Below are 12,418 nucleotides of genomic sequence, written 5' to 3'. Positions count from 1 at the left end.
GAAATTGCATCCGAATTTAATACAAACGGCACAATACCGACTTAAGTGCAAGAGGAATGACACCCTAACTTTCTATGATTTGAACCTCTCCTGTAAGTCCAGTTTTAGATTCCGATGCTTTACTTCAGGTTTCCTCTATACCTTGGACCTTGTTATTGACGATGAAACACTGAAATTGGATCCAAATTTAATACTAAAGGCACAATGCTGACTTAAATTCAAGAGGACTGACACTCTAACTTTCTATGATTTGAACCTCTCCTGTAAGTCCAGTGTTAGATTCCGATGCTTCACTTCAGGTTCACTGTATCCCTTGGACCTTTTTATTGACGATGAAACACAGAAATTGCATCCGAATTCAATACAAAAAGCACAATGCCGACTTACGTACAAGAGGACTGACACTAACTTTCTGTGATATGAACCTCTCCTGTGAGTCCAGTTTTAGATTCCGATGCTTCACTTCAGGTTTGCTGTATACCTTGCACCTTCTTATTGACGATGAAACACAGAAATTGCATCGGAATTAAATTCAAAAGGCACAATGCCGACTTAAGTACAAGAGGACTGACACTCTAACTTTCTATGATTTGAACCTCTCCTGTGAGTCCAGTGTCAGATTCCGATGCTTCACTTCAGGTTCACTGTATCCCTTGGACCTTCTTATTGCCGATGAAACACAGAAACTGCGTCCGAATTTAATACAAAAGGCACAATGCCGTCTTAAGTACAAGAGGTCTGACACTCTCACTTTCTATGATTTGAACCTGTGAGTCCAGTTTTTGATTCCGATACCTCACTTCAGGTTTACTGTATCCCTCGGACCTTCTTATTGACGATGAAACACAGAAATTGCATCCGAATTTAATACAAAAGGCACAATGCCGGCTTAAGTACAAGAGGACTGACACTCTCACTTTCTATGATTTGAACCCCTCCTGTGAGTGCAGTTTTAGATTCCGATGCTTCACTTCAGGTTTACTGTATCCCTTGGACCTACTTATTGACGATGAAACACAGAAATTGCATCTGAATGTAATACAAAAGGCACAATGCCGACTTACGTACAAGCGGACTGACACTATTTTTCTATGATTTGAACCTCTCCCGTGAGTCCAGTTTTAGATTCCGATGCTTCACTTCAGGTTTCCTTTATACCTTGGACCTTCTTATTGACGATGAAACACAGAAATTGCATCCGAATTTAATACAAACGGCACAATGCCGACTTAAGTACAAGAGGATTGACACTCTCACTTTCTACGATTTAAGCCTCTCCTGTTTGTCCAGTTTTAGATTCCGATGCTTCACTTCAGGTTTACTGTATACCTTGGACCTTCTTATTGACGATGAAACACAGAAATTGCATCCGAATTTAATACAAACGCCACAATGCCGACTTAAGTACAAGAGGACTGACACTCTCACTTTCTATGATTTGAACCTCTCCTGTGAGTCCAGTTTTAGATTCCGATGCTTCACTTTTGGTTTACTGTATACCTTGAACCTTCTTATTGACGATGAGACACAGAAATTGCATCCGAACTTAATACAAACGGCACAATGCCGACTTACGTACAAGAGGACTGACACTCTCACTTTCTATGATTTGATCCTCTCCTGTGAGTCCAGTTTCAGATTTTGATGCTTCACTTCAGGTTTACTGTATCCCTTGGACCTTCATATTGACGATGAAACAAAGAAATTGCATCCGAATTTAATACAAACGGCACAATGCCGACTTAAGTGCAAGAGGAATGACACCCTAACTTTCTATGATTTGAACCTCTCCTGTAAGTCCAGTTTTAGATTCCGATGCTTTACTTCAGGTTTCCTCTATACCTTGGACCTTCTTATTGACGATGAAACACTGAAATTGGATCCAAATTTAATACAAAAGGCACAATGCCGACTTAAATTCAAGAGGACTGACACTCTAACTTTCTATGATTTGAACCTCTCCTGTGAGTCCAGTGTTAGATTCCGATGCTTCACTTCAGGTTCACTGTATCCCTTGGACCTTTTTATTGACGATGAAACACAGAAATTGCATCCGAATTTAATACAAAAAGCACAATGCCGACTTACGTACAAGAGGACTGACACTAACTTTCTATGATATGAACCTCTCCTGTGAGTCCAGTTTTAGATTCCGATGCTTCACTTCAGGTTTACTGTATACCTTGCACCTTCTTATTGACGATGAAACACAGAAATTGCATCGTAATTAAATTCAAAAGGCACAATGCCGACTTAAGTACAAGAGGACTGACACTCTAACTTTCTATGATTTGAACCTCTCCTGTGAGTCCAGTGTCAGATTCCGATGCTTCACTTCAGGTTCACTGTATCCCTTGGACCTTCTTATTGCCGATGAAACACAGAAATTGCATACGAATTTTATACAAAAGGCACAATGCCGTCTTAAGTACAAGAGGTCTGACACTCTCACTTTCTATGCTTTGAACCTGTGAGTCCAGTTTTTGATTCCGATGCCTCACTTCAGGTTTACTGTATCCCTCGGACCTTCTTATTGACGATGAAACACAGAAATTGCATCCGAATGTAATACAAAAGGCACAATGCCGACTTCCGTACAAGCGGACTGACACTATTTTTCTATGATTTGAACCTCTCCTGTGAGTCCAGTTTTAGATTCCGATGCTTCACTTCAGGTTTCCTTTATACCTTGGACCTTCTTATTGACGATGAAACACAGAAATTGCATCCGAATTTAATACAAACGGCACAATGCCGACTTAAGTACAAGAGGATTGACACTCTCACTTTCTATGATTTAAGCCTCTCCTGTTTGTCCAGTTTTAGATTCCGATGCTTCACTTCAGGTTTACTGTATACCTTGGACCTTCTTATTGACGATGAAACACAGAAAATGCATCCGAATTTAGTACAAACGGCACAATGCCGACTTAAGTACAAGAGGACTGACACTCTCACTTTCTATGATTTGAACCTCTCCTGTGAAACCATTTTTAGATTCCGATGCTTCACTTTTGGTTTACTGTATACCTTGAACCTTCTTATTGACGATGAACCACAGAAATTGCATCCGAACTTAATACAATCGGCACAATGCCGACTTACGTACAAGAGGACTGACACTCTCACTTTCTATGATTTCATCCTCTCCTGTGAGTACAGTTTCAGATTTTGATGCTTCACTTCAGGTTTACTGTATCCCTTGGGCCTTCATATTGACGATGAAACAAAGAAATTGCATCCGAATTTAATACAAACGGCACAATGCCGACTTAAGTGCAAGAGGAATGACACCCTAACTTTCTATGATTTGAACCTCCCCTGTAAGTCCAGTTTTAGATTCCGATGCTTTACTTCAGGTTTCCTCTATACCTTGGACCTTCTTATTGACGATGAAACACTGAAATTGGATCCAAATTTAATACAAAAGGCACAATGCCGACTTAAATTCAAGAGGACTGACACTCTAACTTTCTATGATTTGAACCTCTCCTGTGAGTCCAGTGTTAGATTCCGATGCTTCACTTCAGGTTCACTGTATCCCTTGGACCTTTTTATTGACGATGAAACACAGAAATTGCATCCGAATTTAATACAAAAAGCACAATGCCGACTTACGTACAAGAGGACTGACACTAACTTTCTATGATATGAACCTCTCCTGTGAGTCCAGTTTTAGATTCCGATGCTTCACTTCAGGTTTACTGTACACCTTGCACCTTCTTATTGACGATGAAACACAGAAATTGCATCGGAATTAAATTCAAAAGGCACAATGCCGACTTAAGTACAAGAGGACTGACACTCTAACTTTCTATGATTTGAACCTCTCCTGTGAGTCTAGTGTCAGATTCCGATGCTTCACTTCAGGTTCACTGTATCACTTGGACCTTCTTATTGCCGATGAAACACAGAAATTGCGTCCGAATTTAATACAAAAGGCACAATGCCGCCTTAAGTACAAGAGGTCTGACACTCTCACTTTCTATGATTTGAACCTGTGAGTCCAGTTTTTGATTCCGATGCCTCACTTCAGGTTTACTGTATCCCTCGGACCTTTTTATTGACGATGAAACACAGAAATTGCATCCGAATTTAATACAAAATTCACAATGCCGACTGAAGTACAAGAGGACTGACACTCTCACTTTCTATGATTTGAACCTCTCCTGTGAGTGCAGTTTTAGATTCCGATGCTTCACTTCAGGTTTACTGTATCCCTTGGACCTACTTATTGACGATGAAACACAGAAATTGCATCCGAATGTAATACAAAAGGCACAATGCCGACTTAAGTACAAGAGGACTGACACTCTCACTTTCTATGATTTGAACCTCTCCTGTGAGTCCAGTTTTAGATTCCGATGCTTCACTTCAGGTTTCCTTTATACCTTGGACCTTCTCATTGACGATGAAACACAGAAATTGCATCCGAATTTAATACAAACGGCACAATGCCGACTTAAGTACAAGAGGACTGACACTCTCACTTTCTATGATTTGAACCTCTCCTGTGAGTCCAGTTTTAGATTCCGATGCTTCACTTTTGGTTTACTGTATACCTTGAACCTTCTTATTGACGATGAAAGACAGAAATTGCATCCGAACTTAATACAAACGGCACAATGCCGACTTACGTACAAGAGGACTGACACTCTAACTTTCTATGATTTGATCCTCTCCTGTGAGTCAAGTTTCAGATTTTGATGCTTCGCTTCAGGTTTCTGTATCCCTTGGACCTTCCTATTGACGATGAAACACAGAAATTGCATCCGAATTTAATAGAAAAGGCACATGCCGACTTAAGTACAAGAGGACTAACACTGTAACTTTCTATGAATTGAACCTCTCCTGTGAGTCCAGTTTTAGATTCCGATGCTTCACTTCAGGTTTACGGTATACCTCGGAACTTCTTAATAACGATGAAACACAGAAATTGCATCGGAATTAAATTCAAAAGGCACAATGCCGACTTAAGTACAAGAGTACTGAAACTCTAACTTTCTACGATTTAAACCTCTCCTGTGAGTCCAGTTTTAGACTCCGATGCATCACTTCAGGTTTACTGTATCCCTTATAGCTTCTTATTGACGATGAAACACAGAAATTGCATCCGAATTTAATACAAAAGGCACAATGCCTAATTAAGTACAGGAGGACAGACACTCTCACTTTCTATGATTTGAACCTCTCCAGTGAGTCGAGTTTTAGATTCCGATGCTTTACTTCAGGTTTTCTGTATCCCTTGGACCTTCTTATTGACGATCAAACACAGAAATTGCATCCGAATTTAATAGAAAAGGCACAATGCCGACTTAAGTACAATAGGACTGACACTCTCACTATCTAAGTTTTGAACCTCTCCTGTGAGTCCAGTTTTAGATTCCGATCCTTCACTTCAGGTTCACTGTATCACTTGTACCTTCTTATTGACGATGAAACAAAGAAATTGGATCCGAATTTAATGCAAAAGGCACAATGCCGACTTAGTACAAGAGGACTGACCCTCTCACTTTCTATGTATTGAACCCCCCCTGTGAGTCCAGTTTTAGATTCCGATGTTTCACTTCAGGTTCACTGTATCCCGTGGACCTTCTTATTGTCGATGAAACACAGAAATTGAATTCGAATTTAATACAATAGGCACAATGCCGACTTAAGTACCAGTGGACTGACACTCTCACTTTCTATGATTTGAACCTCTCCTGTGAGTCCAGTTTTAGATTCTGATGCTTCGCTTCAGGTTTCTGTATCCCTTGGACTTTCCTATTGACGATGAAACACAGAAATTGCATCCGAATTTAATACAAAATTCACATGCCGACTTAAGTACAAGAGGACTGACACTCTCACTTTCTATGATTTGAACCTCTCCTGTGAGTCCAGTTTTAGATTCCGATGCTTCACTTCAGGTTTACTGTATACCTTGCACCTTCTTATTGACGATGAAACACAGAAATTGCATCGGAATTAAATTCAAAAGGCACAATGCCGACTTAAGTCCAAGAGGACTGACACTCTAACTTTCTATGATTTGAACCTCTCCTGTGAGTCCAGTGTCAGATTCCGATGCTTCACTTCAGGTTCACTGTATCCCTTGGACCTTCTTATTGCCGATGAAACACAGAAATTGCATTCGAATTTAATACAAAAGGCACAATGCCGTCTTAAGTACAAGAGGACTGACACTCTCACTTTCTATGATTTGAACCTGTGAGTCCAGTTTTTGATTCCGATGCCTCACTTCAGGTTTACTGTATCCCTCGGACCTTCTTATTGACGATGAAACACAGAAATTGCATCCGAATTTAATACAAAAGGCACAATGCCGACTTTAGTACAAGAGGACTGACACTCTCACTTTCTATGATTTCAACCTCTCCTGTGAGTCCAGTGTTAGATTCCGATGCTTCACTTCAGGTTCACAGTATCCCTTGGACCTTTTTATTGACGATGAAACACAGAAATTGCATCCGAATTTAATACAAAAAGCACAATGCCGACTTACGTACAAGAGGACTGACACTAACTTTCTATGATATGAACCTCTCCTGTTAGTCCAGTTTTCGATTCCGATGCTTCACTTCAGGTTTACTGTACACCTTGCACCTTCTTATTGACGATGAAACACAGAAATTGCATCGGAATTAAATTCAAAAGGCACAATGCCGACTTAAGTACAAGAGGACTGACACTCTAACTTTCTATGATTTGAACCTCTCCTGTGAGTCTAGTGTCAGATTCCGATGCTTCACTTCAGGTTCACTGTATCCCTTGGACCTTCTTATTGCCGATGAAACACAGAAATTGCGTCCGAATTTAATACAAAAGGCACAATGCCGTCTTAAGTACAAGAGGTCTGATACTCTCACTTTCTATGATTTGAACCTCTCCTGTGAGTCCAGTTTTAGATTCCGATGCTTCACTTCAGGTTTACGGTATACCTCGGAACTTCTTAATAACGATGAAACACAGAAATTGCATCGGAATTAAATTCAAAAGGCACAATGCCGACTTAAGTACAAGAGTACTGACACTCTAACTTTCTATGATTTAAACCTCTCCTGTGAGTCCAGTTTTAGACTCCGATGCATCACTTCAGATTTACTGTATCCCTTATAGTTTCTTATTGACGATGAAACACAGAAATTGCATCCGAATTTAATACAAAAGGCACAATGCCTAATTAAGTACAGGAGGACAGACACTCTCACTTTCTATGATTTGAACCTCTCCAGTGAGTCGAGTTTTAGATTCCGATGCTTTACTTCAGGTTTTCTGTATCCCTTGGACCTTCTTATTGACGATCAAACACAGAAATTGCATCCGAATTTAATAGAAAAGGCACAATGCCGACTTAAGTACAATAGGACTGACACTCTCACTATCTAAGTTTTGAACCTCTGCTGTGAGTCCAGTTTTAGATTCCGATCCTTCACTTCAGGTTCACTGTATCACTTGTACCTTCTTATTGACGATGAAACAAAGAAATTGGATCCGAATTTAATGCAAAAGGCACAATGCCGACTTAGTACAAGTGGACTGACCCTCTCACTTTCTGTGTATTGAACCCCCCCTGTGAGTCCAGTTTTAGATTCCGATGTTTCACTTCAGGTTCACTGTATCCCGTGGACCTTCTTATTGTCGATGAAACACAGAAATTGAATTCGAATTTAATACAATAGGCACAATGCCGACTTAAGTACCAGTGGACTGACACTCTCACTTTCTATGATTTGAACCTCTCCTGTGAGTCCAGTTTTAGATTCTGATGCTTCGCTTCAGGTTTCTGTATCCCTTGGACCTTCCTATTGACGATGAAACACAGAAATTGCATCCGAATTTAATACAAAATTCACATGCCGACTTAAGTACAAGAGGACTGACACTCTCACTTTCTATGATTTGAACCTCTCCTGTGAGTCCAGTTTTACATTCCGATGCTTCACTTCAGGTTTACTGTATACCTTGCACCTTCTTATTGACGATGAAACACAGAAATTGCATCGGAATTAAATTCAAAAGGCACAATGCCGACTTAAGTCCAAGAGGACTGACACTCTAACTTTCTATGATTTGAACCTCTCCTGTGAGTCCAGTGTCAGATTCCGATGCTTCACTTCAGGTTCACTGTATCCCTTGGACCTTCTTATTGCCGATGAAACACAGAAATTGCATTCGAATTTAATACAAAAGGCACAATGCCGTCTTAAGTACAAGAGGACTGACACTCTCACTTTCTATGATTTGAACCTGTGAGTCCAGTTTTTGATTCCGATGCCTCACTTCAGGTTTACTGTATCCCTCGGACCTTCTTATTGACGATGAAACACAGAAATTGCATCCGAATTTAATACAAAAGGCACAATGCCGACTTTAGTACAAGAGGACTGACACTCTCACTTTCTATGATTTGAACCTCTCCTGTGAGTCCAGTGTTAGATTCCGATGCTTCACTTCAGGTTCACAGTATCCCTTGGACCTTTTTATTGACGATGAAACACAGAAATTGCATCCGAATTTAATACAAAAAACACAATGCCGACTTACGTACAAGAGGACTGACACTAACTTTCTATGATATGAACCTCTCCTGTGAGTCCAGTTTTAGATTCCGATGCTTCACTTCAGGTTTACTGTACACCTTGCACCTTCTTATTGACGATGAAACACAGAAATTGCATCGGAATTAAATTCAAAAGCCACAATGCCGAATTAAGTACAAGAGGACTAACACTTTAACTTTCTATGATTTGAACCTCTCCTGTGTGTCCAGTTTTAGATTCCGAAGCTTCACTTCAGGTTTAGTGTATCCCTTGTACCTTCTTATTGACGATGAAACAAAGACATTGCATCCGAATTTAATACAAATGCGCAATACCGACGTAAGTACAAGAGGACTGACACTGTAACTTTCTATGATTTGAACCTCTCCTGTGAGTCCAGTTTTAGATTCCGATGCTTCACTTCAGGTTTACGGTATACCTCGGAACTTCTTAATAACGATGAAACACAGAAATTGCATCGGAATTAAATTCAAAAGGCACAATGCCGACATAAGTACAAGAGTACTGACACTCCAACTTTCTATGATTTAAACCTCTCCTGTGAGTCCAGTTTTGGACTCCGATGCATCACTTCAGGTTTACTGTATCCCTTATAGCTTCTTATTGACGATGAAACACAGAAATTGCATCCGAATTTAATACAAAAGGCACAATGCCTAATTAAGTACAGGAGGACAGACACTCTCACTTTCGATGATTTGAACCTCTCCAGTGAGTCGAGTTTTAGATTCCGATGCTTTACTTCAGGTTTTCTGTATCCCTTGGACCTTCTTATTGACGATGAAACACAGAAATTGCATCCGAATTTAATAGAAAAGGCACAATGCCGACTTAAGTACAATAGGACTGACACTCTCACTATCTAAGTTTTGAACCTCTCCTGTGAGTCCAGTTTTAGATTCCGATCCTTCACTTCAGGTTCACTGTATCACTTGTACCTTCTTATTGACGATGAAACAAAGAAATTGGATCCGAATTTAATACAAAAGGCACAATGCCGACTTAGTACAAGAGGACTGACCCTCTCACTTTCTATGTATTGAACCCCCCCTGTGAGTCCAGTTTTAGATTCCGATGTTTCACTTCAGGTTCACTGTATCCCGTGGACCTTCTTATTGTCGATGAAACACAGAAATTGAATTCTAATTTAATACAATAGGCACAATGCCGACTTAAGTACCAGTGGACTGACACTCTCACTTTCTATGATTTGAACCTCTCCTGTGAGTCCAGTTTTAGATTCTGATGCTTCGCTTCAGGTTTCTGTATCCCTTGGACCTTCCTATTGACGATGAAACACGGAAATTGCATCCGAATTTAATACAAAATTCACATGCCGACTTAAGTACAAGAGGACTGACACTCTCACTTTCTATGATTTGAACCTCTCCTGTGAGTCCAGTTTTAGATTCCGATGCTTCACTTCAGGTTTACTGTATACCTTGCACCTTCTTATTGACGATGAAACACAGAAATTGCATCGGAATTAAATTCAAAAGGCACAATGCCGACTTAAGTCCAAGAGGACTGACACTCTAACTTTCTATGATTTGAACCTCTCCTGTGAGTCCAGTGTCAGATTCCGATGCTTCACTTCAGGTTCACTGTATCCCTTGGACCTTCTTATTGCCGATGAAACACAGAAATTGCATTCGAATTTAATACAAAAGGCACAATGCCGTCTTAAGTACAAGAGGACTGACACTCTCACTTTCTATGATTTGAACCTGTGAGTCCAGTTTTTGATTCCGATGCCTCACTTCAGGTTTACTGTATCCCTCGGACCTTCTTATTGACGATGAAACACAGAAATTGCATCCGAATTTAATACAAAAGGCACAATGCCGACTTTAGTACAAGAGGACTGACACTCTCACTTTCTATGATTTGAACCTCTCCTGTGAGTCCAGTGTTAGATTCCGATGCTTCACTTCAGGTTCACAGTATCCCTTGGACCTTTTTATTGACGATGAAACACAGAAATTGCATCCGAATTTAATACAAAAAGCACAATGCCGACTTACGTACAAGAGGACTGACACTAACTTTCTATGTTATGAACCTCTCCTGTGAGTCCAGTTTTAGATTCCGATGCTTCACTTCAGGTTTACTGTACACCTTGCACCTTCTTATTGACGATGAAACACAGAAATTGCATCGGAATTAAATTCAAAAGGCACAATGCCGACTTAAGTACAAGAGGACTGACACTCTCACTTTCTATGATTTGAACCTCTCCTGTGAGTCCAGTTTAGGATTCCGATGCTTCACTTCAGGTTTACTGTATCCCTTGGACCTACTTATTGACGATGAAACACAGAAATTGCATCCGAATGTAATGCAAAAGGCACAATGCCGACTTAAGTACAAGAGGACTGACTCTCTAACTATCTATGATTTGAACCTCCCCTGTGAGTCCAGTTTTAGATTCCGATGCTTCACTTCATGATTACTGTATACCTCGGAACTTCTTATTGACGATGAAACACAGAAATTGCATCGGAATTAAATTCAAAAGGCACATAGCCGAATTAAGTACAAGAGGACTGACACTTTAACTTTCTATGATTTGAACCTCTCCTGTGTGTCCAGTTTTGGATTCCGAAGCTTCACTTCAGGTTTAGTGTATCCCTTGTACCTTCTTATTGACGATGAAACAAAGACATTGCATCCGAATTTAATACAAAAGGCGCAATGCCGACGTAAGTACAAGAGGACTGACACTGTAACTTTCTATGATTTGAACCTCTCCTGTGAGTCCAGTTTTAGATTCCGATGCTTCACTTCAGGTTTACGGTATACCTCGGAACTTCTTAATAACGATGAAACACAGAAATTGCATCGGAATTAAATTCAAAAGGCACAATGCTGACTTAAGTACAAGAGGACTGACACTCTAACTTTCTATGATTTAAACCTCTCCTGTGAGTCCAGTTTTAGACTACGATGCATCACTTCAGGTTTACTGTATCCCTTATACCTTCTTATTGACGATGAAACACAGAAATTGCATCCGAATTTAATACAAAAGGCACATTGCCGAATTAAGTACAAGAGGACAGACACTCTCACTTTCTATGATTTGAACCTCTCCTGTGAGTCGAGTTTTAGATTCCGATGCTTTACTTCAGGTTTTCTGTATCCCTTTGACCTTCTTATTGACGATGAAACACAGAAATTGCATCCGAATTTAATACAAAAGGCGCAATGCCGACGTAAGTACAAGAGGACTGACACTGTAACTTTCTATGATTTGAACCTCTCCTGTGAGTCCAGTTTTAGATTCCGATGCTTCACTTCAGGTTTACTGTATACCCTGCACATTCTTATTGACGATGAAACACAGAAATTGCATCGGAATTAAATTCAAAAGGCACAGTGCCGACTTAAGTACAAGAGGGCTGACACTATAACTTTCTATGATTCGAACCTCTCCTGTGAGTCCAGTGTCAGATTCCGATGCTTCACTTCAGGTTCACTGTATCCCTTGGACCTTCTTATTGCCGATGAAACACAGAAATTGCATCCGAATTTAATACAAAAGGCACAATGCCGTCCTAAGTACAAGAGGACTGACACTCTCACTTTCTATGATTTGAACCTGTGAGTCCAGTTTTTGATTCCGATGCCTCACTTCAGGTTCACTGTATCCCTCGGACCTTCTTATTGACGATGAAACACAGAAATTGCATCCGAATTTAATACAAAAGGCACAATGCCGACTTAAGTACAAGAGGACTGACACTCTCACTTTCTATGATTTGAACCTCTCCTGTGAGTCCAGTTTTAGATTCCGATGCTTCACTTCAGGTTTACTGTATCCCTTGGACCTACTTATTGACGATGAAACA

Source organism: Schistocerca serialis, unplaced genomic scaffold, assembly GCF_023864345.2.
Source record: "Schistocerca serialis cubense isolate TAMUIC-IGC-003099 unplaced genomic scaffold, iqSchSeri2.2 HiC_scaffold_1362, whole genome shotgun sequence".
Taxonomy (NCBI): Eukaryota; Metazoa; Arthropoda; class Insecta; order Orthoptera; family Acrididae; genus Schistocerca; species Schistocerca serialis.
This window is presented reverse-complemented; position numbering follows the sequence as displayed.